Source organism: Chelonia mydas, chromosome 3, assembly GCF_015237465.2.
Source record: "Chelonia mydas isolate rCheMyd1 chromosome 3, rCheMyd1.pri.v2, whole genome shotgun sequence".
NCBI classification, from domain to species: domain Eukaryota; kingdom Metazoa; phylum Chordata; order Testudines; family Cheloniidae; genus Chelonia; species Chelonia mydas.
In genome coordinates, this window is record NC_057851.1 from 152070033 (window position 1) to 152086397 (window position 16365).

The 16365-nt window shown below is 38.0% G+C and overlaps 1 protein-coding gene and 1 long non-coding RNA gene across 7 annotated transcripts in view; one reads left to right on the forward strand and one right to left on the reverse strand.

Moving 5' to 3' along the window:
• The window catches only part of CDC42BPA (CDC42 binding protein kinase alpha), a 328646-nt gene that overhangs the window by 32915 nt on the left and 279366 nt on the right, over positions 1–16365 (forward strand). The window lies entirely within an intron of this gene.
• LOC122465165 lies at positions 1433–6528 on the reverse strand. The gene is made up of 3 exons (XR_006289788.1): positions 6502–6528; positions 6319–6407; positions 1433–1474 (listed from the first exon to the last, which is right to left on the reverse strand). It is a non-coding gene; the product is annotated as an uncharacterized LOC122465165 (long non-coding RNA).

The following is a 16365-nucleotide window of genomic DNA, read 5'->3' on the forward strand; positions in this document are numbered from 1 at the left end:
GGTGAGTTATCACTTTGTTTCCTCATGAGGAAATAAAAACAGTGCAACCTGTACAAGAGACCACCCTTATAAGGCAACTTCTGTCTTAAAAGAGCACCCCAAAGTATCCTCAAAGGTAAAGTACTGTTGTGCTCCACATTGATTGAAAGGCTACCTCTCTTAAACAACTACGTTTTGGTTTGCTCCATGAATAGTCACTGAAGGGGGAAGGGTGTTGCTGTACACAACATGTCAAGTTTTTGTTGAAAATCTTGTGCAACCTTAATGAACCATAACTCTAGTTTAAAAGGAATCTTATAGTAACCACATTGGTGCTGATCATATATAAGCGAGACTATTTGTTTTCTGTAGCATCTGTGAACCAATATGCAACTGGATAGGGTTCAGCCCTAAAGGAGTCAAGATTATAAAGTAATGCAAATTTACATGAGGCTTCTTGTAGTGAAATAAGGAAGTGCTATCATTTTTTATGCTACTCACTCCAACTCTTTTCTTCACATCAGAGAGCAACTTAACAAGGCAGTCTGTAAAGGTAATATTTTGAGTCCTGATAAGCAGTGGATTGTTGCTCTTAGTATTGAATTGCCTGACTCTTGTGACTTTTTTTAAATTAGATGCACTGTAGGTTCTCAGATACAACTGTGGATAGCACAACAGAAAGCCTATAAATAAAATAATGGCCATGTTTTTAATATGTTTTAGTGGTCTTTAAGATAAATTCCTATTTAATAGCTGCTAAGACAGAAAGAGACACAAAAATTGATTTAATTGACCGTAAGGAACAGAAAGGAAATTGCACATGTACTAAAAATGGAATTGAGATGTATTGTTCAAGTTCATTTGATAACCATTGTTGGATTTACCTGATTCCACATTGAGGAGAATTGAGTCCGATAGACTGATCCTCGTGAGAGAATGACGTATAGAAGGTCGATACTGAAAAATAAAGGGGAATCGAGCATTCTCTAATATATTTCACTCTATTAAAAATAAAAATGAGTTAATTTAATGAGTACTTCTGAGTGACATTCACGTTGCCCATTCAAACATAGTGGAAAATAATGATACCTATACATGTGCATTGAACTATTGAGAGTTGGAATTTGTCTGAAATTGTAAGCCAGAGACATACCTTTCAGCGATTTAGCTTTGTGATTTTTGGAGTGGGTTTTCAGTCATTTTTTGGTATTTCTGAAGCCTGCCATCCAAAAATAGCACAAGGAAATTTAAGAACTGTACAACATTTTTTTTAAAAAAATGAACCAAATTCAGCCTGGTGGAAAGTAAGTGCAATGTAGAGTAGGGCCAATTAAGATAGTTTTAACATTGTGAATTTTAAAAACTTTTAAATTGTTTTTTAAAAACATTGTTATTTTAAAATATAAATATGTACTCACTGTGACTACCTCTCCCATCAGGTAGTTATCCACCTCTCCATTATTTTAATTTGTACCAGCTGTGGGGGAAACATTACCTATAATAAAAGAAAAGAAAGAAGAGTTTATTTTCCTATCAGCTGATTACCAGTTTGGAAACCTTACTGGAAAAAAATAAGGTTTCAAGTTTTCTATTAATAAATATTAATAATTAATTAAGACAGTCTGGTTTATAATTTTCAGAATATAGCACTGGTACTATTAAATCAAGTTTACTAGGTGTTTTTCAGTTTGTATTCCCTGCTTCTGATCTTAGCACCTCTTGTTAATTTCCCACCACTTGAAGGTGTTAAATTGATGGTGATGTAAACTAACTGTGGGAGGCATAGGAGATCAAGAACAGTACAAAACAACAAAGAGCTAGTATGTGAAATTGTAAAGGAGAGGCAACAATTTAATTAGAATTTACACTGGCTTTTTTTTTTCACTAGATCCCTCTCTGCACTTTCAGATCCACAGATCCAATTCACTGGGTTGCCACTTTTGTTCTTACAAGATTGGGCAGCAGCATTAATGAAATGGCTGTCCAAAAGAATTATTTCAGTCTGAGATCCCAAATCATGAGCAGAATATATGTATGAACTTAAACATTCCAGGTAAATCAGTTTTATATGTGAACTGAAGGACACTGTACCTGTCAAAACCCAAGTTCATGGTTCTATCTCCCACAGAATGGCTGATGGCCTCAGTAACAGTTAAAATAATGTAAAAAAACCTGCCTCCCTTAAATAGCTTTTATTATGTTGATGGTATCAACTGTTTTGTGGGAAACACAGAATCCTGAAGGTAATTTAGCAGGTAAGTAAAGATTTTTATCTATAATATTTTGTGCACGAGAGCTTATAACTTCATACACAGTTTTCATACGCTGCTACAGTTACAGTTCAATCCACACTCAGCACCTAGACTTTGTTACTAACACATTTGTGCTGAGTAGAATACACCACAGTTTTTATAGCACAGTTGTCTTAAGTAATCCCCATCAACACAAGGCATTGAAACTGTTCGCTACTGCCATGTTCTGAAATAGCTGTCAAACATGGTTCTGGCAGACAGCCACCTTTGAACGTTGGTGTAGCTAACACAGAAGTGTTTCCAGTATAGAGTGTGACAAAAACTCACTCTTTTCCTGATTGATCACAATCTAACCAACCAGATGAGGATATATCAAGGAGAGATTCTGTGTTACTGAGATGCAAAGATACTCCTTTCAAAAAAAGTGCCAGTGAGACCTCAGCATATGGGTGAAGTTAGGTACATGCTTACGTGCTTTCCTAGATAAGGATAGACTTATGTGCTTTCTTGAATCTAGGGCGAAGATCCTATTTATGATTGTCACTCAGTTAAGATAACACACACAATATTAGTTGTAGCCATGCTATAGGATCTTTTCCAGAAACCAATATAGAAAGCTTATGCTGTTTTCAGAGAACCTTTCTTATTGTCAACAGCAAAAAGATATTGTTGACCTCCATTGCGAAACATAAACTTGAGTTTTAAAATAAAATAAATGGGCTTTGCAAAATTTTTTTTTTTATAATTTTGACTGACGATAGTATTTATTTTTAAACTTCTTTTTAGATTATCAATTTAAATTTTCACCATTGTTGGAAAATTTGGAAATGTCAGACAATAATTATTTAATGCCAAGACATTGAGATTCAGTACTTTAAAACTTTATAACTGTTAGAACACATTGTCAGCATCACATGTCAAATATACAAAGTAAATATGCTTTAAATCAAACTCTAATAAATTCTCAAGTAACATTTTCCCACTTTGCCTATCCATAAATTTCTATTATCATTGATGGAAATATTTGCTGTTGGTGTGTGTGTGTGTGTGTGTGGTGAAATTGACATTTACTGATAAAAATCTAATCCTTCCAAGTCTAAAAATAAATTCAGCAGGATACAAGAAATCATTTAGGAGAGATCCTGAAAGGGAAGGTATTCCACTAAAGCCTAAAATTTCTTCCCAGGAATTCTAGTTTGACAGGATGGGAACTCTACTCAAATTCTGATGGCAAAAAGTGCAAACTGTAATTTTTCTATGTCTACATTAGTGTGAAAATAAGTTTTTTTTCAAGTATTGCTTAAAAAAATCCACAGCAGTATTTAGTCTGTGTTTAATTCTTCCCCCTTTCCAATTATTGTGTAGGTTTTACTCATCCTTGACAGAGCCCTTTCATTTTCCAAGAACCATAAAAATTAAAAATGGAAAAGGCCTAGATTGAGGTCATCTAGTGCATCCTCCCTGCCAATGAAAGATTTTTCACCAGATTGTCTACCCTTGTTTTCCTGAAGTTACTCATTGTAATCATCAGCTTTTTGTCAGAGGAAAACTGGATGAGGACTCCTTTTGGAGTCTGTTAATGCACTTTATTTGGCTAGAGCACGGTCACTTGGCTGCTAGATCAGCCTAGCTTTGTCTCAGTTCTGATGTGAGGCCTTGTATTGAATGCATCATGGTGCATAAAAAAGAATGATTAACAAGGAGCATTTGGCAGGGATGATGTTGTTTTGTATTGCCTTTGCATATTTAACATAGTGTCAGTCTACTCTAAACATCTACCTAGAGGTAATGATAACATGTTATATTCTCTTAGCAGATCAGTTTCCACTAGTTCATATGGGTAATTGTAAAACCATATGCGTCTCCTACTAATGTTTTTTTTTTTCATGTAACAATATAGTAGAATTTAAATGAATTACAGGGCTTCTCCACATTGAAAAGACTACACCAATTATGTGAATTTTAAATCAATTTTAATAGTTGTATTTTTTAAACTAAATTTTGGTGCAGCATTGCCCTGTAAAAAGTGCATCTGGTGTGGGTTGACGCTAGCTGATACAGACATCTATCCTAGGTAATGAACTGTGAAATTGGATTGGAGCTCGCTCTACAGGCTGATTATACTTTGTGACTAATAGACGCTTATTTGCCCCTCCCATTTTTTAAAACTTCATCTGTGGTGATGAAAATAGACTTGACATTTTTATGGCTTTGTTTGCTACTTATTTCATAGTGTGCGCTTCTTTGGAAGACTGTTAATGTCTCATGTCTAGTAGTACTATAGTGCTGACTTTGTCTAATTTACCTCGCAGTAAAATTAAAGTGGTTTGTCTCCTCTGTGTCTTTTACAGCGAGAAAGCTCATGTGTGTTAGTTACCTCATGATAAAAGCACACCTTTTTTTTTTAACCACTGAAGACAAGGCCCAAAATTGCATTGACTATTTTTTCCCCATCCACTTTGGATTTGAAATGTCATCTTTCAGGGACATCATCCCTCCTCAATCTCTTTCAGGGTTGCTTCTTCACTGCTCCCTCCCATTTAGTATAAGTTGAGGAATATTTTCACTTCATATGTGTTATCCTTTTATTTTTCCAGAGTCAATTTCATTTTGTTGTTTTCTGCCATTTATGTTACTCCCCTGTCCTCTGTTTGAAATTCCTTCCAGTTTAATATACTCTGTGAATTTCATTTCTGTTGATGTTGATTCTGTTGATCTACACAAACACTTAGTTTGAGGCAAGTGAATCTACCCCTTACTAGCTTGTCGTGCACTTGCTCCATGTGAACTCCGTAAATTAGCAGTTAGTTACTGTGCTTTGATTTAGTCCTCTTCGCACAACTAGATCGAATTGAATTAACGAACCGTTATTGTGCGTCATAGTCCATACAGACAATTGGTCCATGGCAGGCTAGTGCAGAGTAGATTCAGACCCCAGCTTGCGTAGACAAGGCCTTAGATAAGACCTGTCCTAATGCCAGCACTGTGATACCCTGGTGTTCATTTCACCCCAGCTGTAAACAAAGTTCTTCCTCCTATTCTGCTCTGTTGATTTCCTATGGATACAATGTGGATTTCTACTGTACATTCCTCAATTAAAAATATCACTATTGCTAGTTGAAGTTCTTAATGTGCAGAATATGCACTAGAGATAGACTGTGTGGATCAGAGAGAACTTTACCCTGTATATCTACTTTTTAAAAATAGGCTTTGTCTCCACAAGCATCTTTCTTAAACATTCTTATTGTACTATTACTGGTGCAGCTTCATTTGTGGTAGCAACAGTTGGAGCTTAGAGCAGGTTTAGATGATTTGATTAAAATGCTAGTGACTGAGTCTACACCAGCATTCCCGGCATTGCTGTGTGCCAGTGCAACTTTGGGATATATCAAGAAAAATACTAGTATACGCACAGCCAAAATTTATACATACATCTAATCTGAATCTGCTGTCAATACTGACAAGCAATACTGGTTTTATTTTAAAAAGTGCATAGAATGAATCAACAGGACATCCTTATGTTACAGATTACATAATTAGAACAGTCATACCTCAGTCTGTTAGATGAGATAAGTACTGTATTAAAAATAAAAAAATTTCTTAATGTTTTGATATCTCATGACTTGCATTGTTTGTTACACAACACTCTTGCATTGTTTGACTTGCAGCTGTTGTTTCCTCAGTAGTTGGTTGTGTATTGCATTTTGATGAACACACAAAACTGAATCTCTTAAAACAATACTTTTGAATTGTAGAATATTTATAATCTATGCTATCATTGGAAGATAATATTATTTCTTCAGGCAATGCCTGTTGTCAAATGAGTAAGTTCCTTCTGGTTTCCTCCTAGTCATAGGAAGTCACATTTAATTGACTATATGACTGTGTGGTAAATGAGACAACCTCAGGAAATCCTGTGGCTAAAAGACTGGATATGTGCCTTTTTATTTTTATTATAAAAATACAGTGATTGAAAAATATTGCATTTGACTTAGGACTGCAGGACATTCTGATTTTTTTTTTTAAAAAAGCACTATACAATATCAATAAAGCACACGTTGAATGGATTAAGAGCTGTCTGACTTACCTCAAAAAGTAGTTGCCAGTGGGAAATCCTCATTGAATGGGGTGTTTCTAGTACTAGACTTGATGCTGTTCAACATTTTCATTAATCATCTGGAAGTAAATATAAAATCACTACTGATAAATTCTGTAGATGACCCAAAGATTGACTGAGTGGTAACTAATGAGAAGGACAGAGCAGTCATACAAAGCCATCTGGAACAGTTGATATGCTGGGATCATTCAGAGAAAATGCATTTTAATACAGTCAAATGCAAAGTTTTACATCCAGGGACAAGAAATGCAGGTGATGCCTACAGAATGAGGAACTTGTACAGCAGTGACCTGGGCCCTCAGCACTGGGGCAGAGTCTATGGCCTCGACTCAAGGTAGGAAACTGGGATCATACTTTAAACTTAATACTACACATACTAAATTTTCTGAATGTTCTGCGATACTTTGCACATTGAAATAATATCAAAGAAATTAACTAGTATATTTGGGGAACATAAAATGGAACTAAATCTTGCAAGATGGACAAAACTCAGTCCATTGGTTGCCTCAGCTTCTGTAATTTGACTGGATGGTTTCTCTTGCTTAGCCTTACGGAAAATCTGGCTTCCTCAGGTGACTGAAAGAAATAAGTATTATCTGCAGAATCCAAATGTGGTCTTGGTGGATACAGAACTACCACAGTGACATCTAATAGATGGCTAATTTTCTTGACTTCTGCAAAACTCTTCCTTCATTTTAGCAGGGAGAGAAAGTAATCTAGGCATATCCCAATATGGGGCCCTTCATATTCAAGTTTGTTAGTCTGATTGTTCTTAAACATTTATATATTTGACTACTGTTTGTGCACACAAAATTAGAATGGTTCTAGAGTCAATTGGAAGGAGACCTTTTACCTTAAAGACACCCCAACTCATTTAATTGTTGTTAAAATATGTGGGCTAATAAATCACTTAGTCATGTTTCATACTTTACAACACAAACATTTGCAGCATTCCCAGGAACACTGACCAGTCAAAAGTTAATGGCTCTCATTTTATTCTCTTCAATGTCCTTGTTTTTAAAGTCTTACTGTAATGCCATGAAACTTGTAAAGATTACATCTTGCCCTGAAGCCTTACTTTCAAGATATGTTACAGAAGTTTCCATTTCTAGTAATTTAAATATTTTCCACTTTGCTTTAACAGTATTAAATTCAATCATTTCCCGTTCAATCATTTATGCATTTTGTTAAACTCCTGATGCTTGTAGTTTTCATATCCCACAATTCTGTGTCCCACTCAGGGTCCACTTTTCTGCTGCTTTGGTGGACAGTGCCACCATTTTTGGGCTTCAGTCCCTGTTGTCTAAAGAAGTTTTCCATAGGAATTGAAGGCTTTTTTTGTTTGTATGTTTGTTTATACTTTCAGCTGCATCAGTGCAAGTTCTATTGAAAAGCTGTTTTGCTAAGATAACCAAACGAAGGAATAGATACAGACTGGCAGAGTTAAACAGAATGCATCTGCCTTCTTTCCTGCACATGCCTGTGCTCATGCATTATGTGGTGGTTGTTTTTTAAACTAGGCATATTATTAATGAAGGATAAAATAGTTTTAAGTATGTTGTTCCTAGCATTGTAATGTGCATATATTTGTTTACTCTTCCTTGATTGCTGTTATTAAAGGAAATTATTGTGATGATTGGAAATGGGCTAAAGAAAATTATGCTGCTGGCTCAGGAAAAGTATCAGTCAAAATAAAGGCTAATAAATGGTACTACTGTACCTGTCTTATCTTTCATTTAGTATAAAGTCTCTCTCTCTCCCTCTCCTCTCGCCTCTTTTTAAACCGCCTTCAAAATAAAATTCTCGGGCAGCCAAGGAGACCAACACACGGTGAGGGGTATCTTAAATTCTTCTCTCCTAGTAATAAAGTGCATGGTACAAAATACCATAAAGTACACACAGCCTGAAAAAAATGCTGTACCAGTATGTAAGGGCAGAATAACTTATTTATCCAAATTACAAACAAAATAATATTCCTTTAATTGTAATACTAACAGTACTTACAATCTGCATTAAAGTAAGCATTCATATTTTAATAAATTGTTCTCATGCCCAGGCACTGCAGGTTTTAAAATGAAATTCATAAACTTAGAAATAATGTAGGTTAATTCAAGAGGCTGCTAATATCTGAACATTCTGTGGGATGGCTTGAGGGAAGTTTTTTCAGTGTTTCAAAATAGCTGTAAGTAGAAAAAAAGTTAAGGCTGGGTTTTCTGGGTGTGTGTGTGTGTGGGGGGGGGGGGTGTTTTTTTGGTTGTTTGCCAGAAAATGAATTAACATTTTTAAAAAATCTTGTATTTAAGATATGACTTTGCAGAAGACTGTTAATCAATTTAGTAATAAGTAAGAATTAAAAAACTTCGAACCCTAAAGTTACCATTGTTTGTTACGGTCATCATTAGTAAATTGTGGAAAGGAGTGTGCTATTTGAGAAGTGCTGAGAGCAGGTTCATGATTAGCAGTTATCTAACTTAGTGTTGTAGCTCATCGGGCAAGCCAAATTGTTTGGTTCCGAGAAACCTTTGAACTTGGTCTGGCTTCATGACAGAAGGTTTGTCCTAATGTCACACCTGATTTGAGCTCTTTTATGCTATGTTGGCTCTAAAATTCATAGGAGTGGGGGGAAGGACAAGTGTCGAAATGAACAATTTTGATCATGTGATTATCTTCGGGACAAGACAGCCATAATAGGCCCTATCCTGCAAGGTGTTGGGCACCATGATGTCATTTTGAAGACCTTACAGAATAGGGCCCATTGTGTGTTAATGCTTTAGAAAAATTATAAGGCAATCAGAACTCACTCATGAATTTATTATAGGGGAAGGATCAGACTTAATAGTTTCTAGGGTACAAAGGGAGCTTCTGCGACTGCAAGTTCCACAGGTCTGCTTCTGAAGGGCTGCATCTTGTCTATAAAATCACCACATGGAAGCCATCAACAGACACCCAGGATGTTTCTTGTTTCCATTTCCTCAGTGCTCTTACTTAGCCCACCGTAATTTCTGCACTTCTGAAAGAGATGATTTTGACAATATATGTGCATCTTTCATATGTTAAGAATGAGCACAGCCTCCCACTTCAGGGATTGAAACCCACCAAGAGACGTGGACAATCTTGTGCTCATTCTTCCCTGTGTTCCTTTGAAGCCGGTGAGGTTCCTGTGATGTCAGAACTACACAGAGTATAGATACTGGAGCTAAGGGAGACTTTTTCTTTTTCTCTTCTCTTCTCTTGTCCTTGTGTCTCCTGCTCCACACTGGCACAATTTAGGACTACAAGGTAGTTAACCTTGATCAAAGCATGTCTGATCCAAATGGGGGCAGTTAGTGCAGAAAACAAATTTACTACAGGGGTGCTAATGGGACCATACAGAATCATAGAAATATAAGACTGGAAGTGACCTTGAGAGATCAGCTAGTCCAGAGCCCTGCACTGAAGCAGGACTAAGTATTATCTAGCCCATCCCTGATAGGTGTTGGTTTAACTTGTTTTTAAAAACATCCAACAATGGAAATTTGACAACTTTCCTAGATAATTTGTTCAAGTACTTAGGAAAAACATCTTAACTGTAAGGGTAGTTAATGTCTAACCTAAATCTCCTTTGCTGCAATTTAAGCCCATTACTTCTTGTCCTATTCTCAGTGGAAAAGGAAAACAATTTATCATCCTCCTCTTTATAGCAACCTTTTTCCATACTTGAGGACAGTTATCATGTCCCCGCTCAATCTTCTCTTCTCCAGATTTAAACAAACCCAGTTTTTTCAATATTTACTCATAGGTTATGTCTTCTAGACCTTTAATAATTTTTATTGCTCTCCTCTGGACTTTCTACAATTTGTCCTCCTCTTTTCCAGGGTGATGCCCAGAACTGGATGCAGTACTTCAGTTAAGCCCTTGTCAGTGCTGAGTAGAGTGGAAGAATTATTCTTGTCTTGCTTACAGCACTCTTGCTAATGCATCCCAGAATGCTGTTAGCTTTTTTTGCAACAATTTTACATTGTTGACCCATATTTAGTCTGTGATCCACTATAATCTCCCAGGTCTTTTTCTGCAGTACTCCTTTCTAGGCAGTCATTTCCTACTTTATATTTGTGCAATTGATTGTTCCTTCCTAAGTATAGGTCTTTGCATTTGTCCTTATTGAATTTCATCCTATTTATTTCAGACAGTTTCTCCAGTTCAAGATCATTTTGAGTTCTAATCCTGTCCTCCAAAATGCATGCAATCCCTCTGTTTGGTATTATCCACAAACTTCACAAATGTACTTTGTATGATATTAGCTAAATCATTTATGGAAATATTGACTAGAACTGAACCCAGGACAGATCTCTGCAGGACCCCACTCAATATGCCTTTCCAACTTGACTGTGAACCACTGATAGCTACTTTGAGTAGGGTTTTCTAGCCAGTTGTGCACCTACATTATAGTGGGTTTGTCTTTTCCCTAGTTTGCTTATGAGAAGATCATGTGAGACAATATAAAAAGCCTTACTGAAGTCAAGATATGTCACATCTACTGTTTACCCCAATCCATAAAGCGTGTTACCTTGTTGAAGAAAGATATTAGGTTCGTTTGACATAATTTGTTTGTGACTGTTACTTATCACCTTATTTTCTAGGTGTTTCATTGTTTACTCCGTAATCTTTCTGGGTACCAAAATTAAGCTGACTGGTGTATAATTCCCTGGATTGTCCTCCCCACCCCCTGTTTTTTTAATAGATAGTTACTATATTTGTCCTTTTCCAGTCCTCCAGGATCTCTCCCATCCTCCACAAGTTCTCAAAGATAAATGCTAATGGCTCAGAGATCTCTTTAGCCAGTTCCTTAAGTATTGTAAGATATGTTTCACCAGGCCCTGGTGACTTGAAGACCTCTAACATATCTAAGTAAGGTAATGTCTACGCGACACAGCTTTGTCAACATAAGCCAGTTTACGTCGACCTAACAGTGGAAGTATACACACTGCAATGCTCCTCCCGCTGCTTTAACTCACCTGTTATACCAGCATAATAAAACCACCTTGACAAGAGGCATAGAGCTTAGGGCAATTTAGAGCAACACCGAGTCAGTGTAAACGCTGTGTTGCTTATGTTGCCCTAAGTAGCTTCCAGGAAGTATCCCATAATGCTCACCATGATTGCTCTGATCACTGTTTTGAACTCCGCTGCCCTGCAGCCAGGTACACAGGTGAATCCCCCTCCCCTGTTTAAAGCCCTGGGAAGTTTTGAAGTTGCTCTTTGTTTGCTTGGTATGGATAGCTAACATAGCAACTGCCCAGCTGAGCATGCTGGCTCCACACAGCAAATGCACTCCAGCATATGGGAAATGGTGGATCTCCTGGGTCTATGGAGAGTGGAGGCTGTGGAGGCATAGCTCCAATCCAGCTGCAGGAACTTGCTCGGGGCATGGAGGGGAAGGGCTATGATAGAGACTTGGAGCAGTGCTGTGTAAAATTTAAAGCTGCAGCAGGCATAGCAGAAGGCAAGGGAAGCAAATAGTTGCCTCTGGTGCAGAACTGCAGATGTGTTGCTTCTACAAGGAGGTGGCAGGGGTCAGGGTGATGGTTAATAGCTCCCCCTTTGAGCTCTGCTGATAGCCTTGTGTTCAAAACGTACAGCACAATACTGAGGAGCAGCGCAGGATACATGCTTTCTGACACAGGTGGGTGGCTTGCAGGTTACAAGGGCAGTTGAAAAGCAGCTGGAAACCTAGTAAGATGCCCATGGTGTGGACATGCAGTAGCGGTTTAATTACAGCGATGGCTGAACGTCGACGTAACTTAAGTCAACTTAACTTCGTAGGGTAAAGAGCCTAATTCTTAACTTTTTCTTTCCCTATAATAGCCTCAGATCCTATCCCATTTACACTGATGTTCACTATATTAATCGTCCGATCACCACCACTAATCTTTTTGGAGAGAACTGAAATAAAAAAGGCATTTAACACTGGCTATTGCTGCATTTTCTGTTGTTGTCTTTCCCTCCTTATTGAATAATGGGCCTACTCTCCCCATGGGCATTTTCTTGCTTCTAATGTATTTGTCAAATATTTTCTTGTTATCTTTTATGTCCCTAGCTAGTTTAATCTCGTCTTGTGCCTGGGCCTTTCTAATTTTGTCCCTACAGCTGTTAGTATTCCACATTTCCCTAATTTAGGCAAAACTTTAGGATGACTGCAGCCTAAAGAGACCTAAGTTAGTTAAAGCACAAATACATTTACTTGCCCATTTAAAAAAAAAATGGGCCACATCCTCAGCGGGTGCGTATTGGCATAACTCTACTGAAATGACTATCTAAAATTACCTTACTTTCAGTGCTTTCCCCAAGTGATTTAAAAAAATAATTTGATAATGATGATGATCTATTCCATAGAATAAGCTCAGAGGAAACTACAGATGTACAAAAGTTGAAAGTATGTTTTTAAGAAACCAACTCCCCAAATAATCCTGTTTTTGCTACAGTTGATGGAAAAATGGTGTCGATTTTTTGGTACTTTAGAGGTGGAAAATGGTATATAAACAATAATTGCTTATTGTTTTGTTTTAAAATAATTTTCTCTTTGCCCATGTCCTCCTCTTTTATACAGAGGGGGACAGAGTGCCACACCAAGCAGGCATAAGTTACATAGTCTTATTACAGGTTTCAGAGTAGCAGTCGTGTTAGTCTGTATCCACAAAAAGAAAAGGAGTACTTGTTGCACCTTAGAGACTAACAAATAAAGTGCCACAAGTACTCCTTTTCTTTTTATAGTCTTATTAGGAAGTTGAAATTTTGGATATCACTGTCATTTGCCCATCTTTGGGTTGTCCTAAACAAAGGATTATGAGATCAGTGTGGGATACAGTAGAATTTAACATTGGATGGTTAGGGGGAAGTTTTTATTGAAACCCAAATGGTTTATATTAGTATTGGGTAAAGAAGTGGAGATACGGAAGACAACCAGCAATATAAATAACGTGTTCATAAATATTTTCTTCTTTTCCAGTTTCGCCTTATGCGACTGTCCACTTTTAAGATTGTAGGAGGACGTATTCACTTGTTGTGGAAGGTGTTGTGCTCCTTCTTTCCCCCATTTCCGTCATTTAAAAAAAAATTCTCAAAGCTGAGTTTTGTTGAAACACTTAAGAATGTATATGGAGAAAGAGGAAAAACCTCTCAGCCTGTAATTGTGGTTATAAGGCCAAGCAAATGTCAGTAAATGGGGCACAACCGCAGCAGAAACAAGAAATCCCAGTTTGGAAAGATTATATTCCTGTTTGTAGCATTGTTCTGCTTTGATGTGGAAGATATCTGTCTCCCATGTGTCTGACAAACTGTAGGATAGAGATGGCTGGAGGGCAGGGAGAGTGAGCAGTACAGTTCTTGACTATACATGGGATGAGAATGCAGTTCTACTTTCAGAAGTATTCCTAATACAGAATTACAAACCAGTGCCAATATATTTTGCTAGTAAGTGTCTTGGAGATTACATCCAAACATTCAGAAAACAAATGTTTTACTCCCACCTACTATGCAACTAGAATAAGTGCATTGGGAGGAAAAAGCTTAAACAAGTGATATCTGAAAGCACAAGGAGAAATTTTATACAGAGCTGCTTTTTAGGATTAACAGATCTTGGGATGTTAATTTAATTTACTCTTTAATTAGGAGGCTGCAGCTGTATATTTACTTTGCTTGCATGTTAATAAAACAGTTAAACATACATTGATTTTGATTTTTTTGGCCTTTAATGGTGGCCTTAGTTTCTTTCAGAGACCTAAGACCTATAATCCCTCTGCTCCTACCTTCAACCTTTAGGACATATATGCTTAATCTGTTCTCCTTTATGCTAAGAAAGACAACCCTACAATTAGATAACATGATATACATGTAGTGAAAGATGAGAGAAAATCCTTTTCTGGCAATAAACTTTGTGTAAGTGACTTTCCCCTTGACTACATGCACAAGTTGTACTGCTTTAATTGTACTGGTATAGTTAAAGCAGTACAAACCCTGTGGTATGGATGCAGTTTTACTGGTGTAAAATTGCTTATACTGATGCAGTTTATCCTTTGTGGGAAGAGAAATAAGCTACTCCAGTCTAAGCACTTTTGTACCACGCTATGGGTTGTACCAATATAGCTATTGCACTTTAAAAATAAAAAAAAAAATCGCTGCCCTCCCCTTCTCCCCTGAAATAGCTATACTGACGTGGACAACTGTGCTCTTGGCTTTTGAAGAAACTGACCCAAGAATCAATCTTTCTTGTAGTATGATGTGCAACAGAGTCTGTTAGTAGTGTAAAAAGCAGCAAGCGCAGGTACTGGAAGTATATGCACACTACTTTAATAAGAAAGCTGTTCACTTCCTTGGGAGAAATGGACCATGCTAAATTGAAGGTTAACCTTCAGCTAATTTGCTACTCTGAACTGTGTCTTCAAGATATTTTCTTCTAGAAATTGTTTTCTGTGTATGTCATTTTCATGAGTAGATTGAATAACAGAATCCTCCTACAGAGAGATTACCATATAATAATATTGGGAATCTGATTCAAGTAGACTAATTCCCGCCCCTCCCCACCATTGAGTAACTGGAAATTTGTGAGCTATGTTTGAGAAACACAACTTAACTGTAGGATATGAAGATGTTTCTGCTTTAACAAATTATTTTACTTCAGGGTTCATGAAGACTGTCAGTGTATAAAAGTATGAATAGCCACTCATCAGGGATAGGTATGTGATAATTGCAAAGTTTGATATAAACAGAGGTTTGCTAGGTTTTGTGGTTTTTGTTGTTGTTGTTGTTTTTTTTTTTTTAAACCATTTAGCCCTGTATTGAACATTTTAGGGCACAATTCTACGAGGGAAGATGCCTCCAGGGAGATGTTGAGTGCCTTCCACATGGCAGGTTCAGTCCCTTAATTAAATGACTAAATATTAGACTAAGCAGAGAGAGCACTTTTAGGGCCTGACCTAAAGCCCGGTGAAATCCTATGGAAAGACTCATCTTTCCTTGTGAGTTTTGGATCAGGCCTTTACTGAGCTGAGATTATCAACTCACACAGTAAGTCCTGGTCTCCTCTCCTCAGGCTTCTGAGCCCAGTCCTAGTCTTCTTGCCCAGTGAGTCCTAGTTTCACCCCCTCTGGTCTCCACAATCAATGCCAGTTCCCTCCCCCACTCCTCAGTCTTTCTCACTCTCTCCCCTCTGGCCTCCAGTCGCCTGCTTCCATCACCCTAATGCCCATGTTCCCCATCCACACTGGCTCCTAGGTTTCTTATCCAATCTGTGTCTTCACCTCGTCCAGCTCCTTGTTCCAGTGTCTTTGCCCAACCAGTCCCAGTTCTCCCCTGCCGCCTTCTTGTCTTATGTCTCCCCTTTGCCCCACCTGACTGATTCCCAGTCCTCACATGAGCTCAGTTTCTCCCCCAATTCACTGTCTCGCTGGCAGCCAGACCCAGTCTCTGCCCCTCTGCCACTGTTCAGTTCCAGTCTCCATCCCTTGTCTCCTCTTCCCCCCTGCAATGTCTTAGACTTGGCTTCTGTCCCATTACATTGGAATCATACAGATTCCTCTCTCATGTTGCCTGGGTGCCAGCAGAGGTGGCACTGAGAGTACAGGAGAGGCAGGCTCTCCCTGTCTCAGTTCCTGTGCCCAGTCCTACCATGACCCTGCAGCATCTGGAAGCACAGCCGTTATAGGGAAAGTCCAGCTTCACCCCTGTAGCCCTAGGCTGGAGGGACCATGCTCATTCACTCTATGGGCATGGTGCACGTGCAGCAGGTTAGTACTGGGATCTGTGAAACTTGCATATGCTCAGTGAGGATGGTATATGAGGAGGTTTTAGCTGTTTAAGTCTTTCTACTAAACATGTGCAATGTGTGATTTTATTTTTTCAAAGGCTTGTTACTTGGCCAAACTTGGGGGAATTGTCACAGGAACAGCAAAAGGTACATCCCTGACATTCAAGCTACCCTGTGCCAAATTTCCACCAGTCTCTTCTCCTCTCCCCCCCCGCCTTCCCTCCAAAATCTCCAGA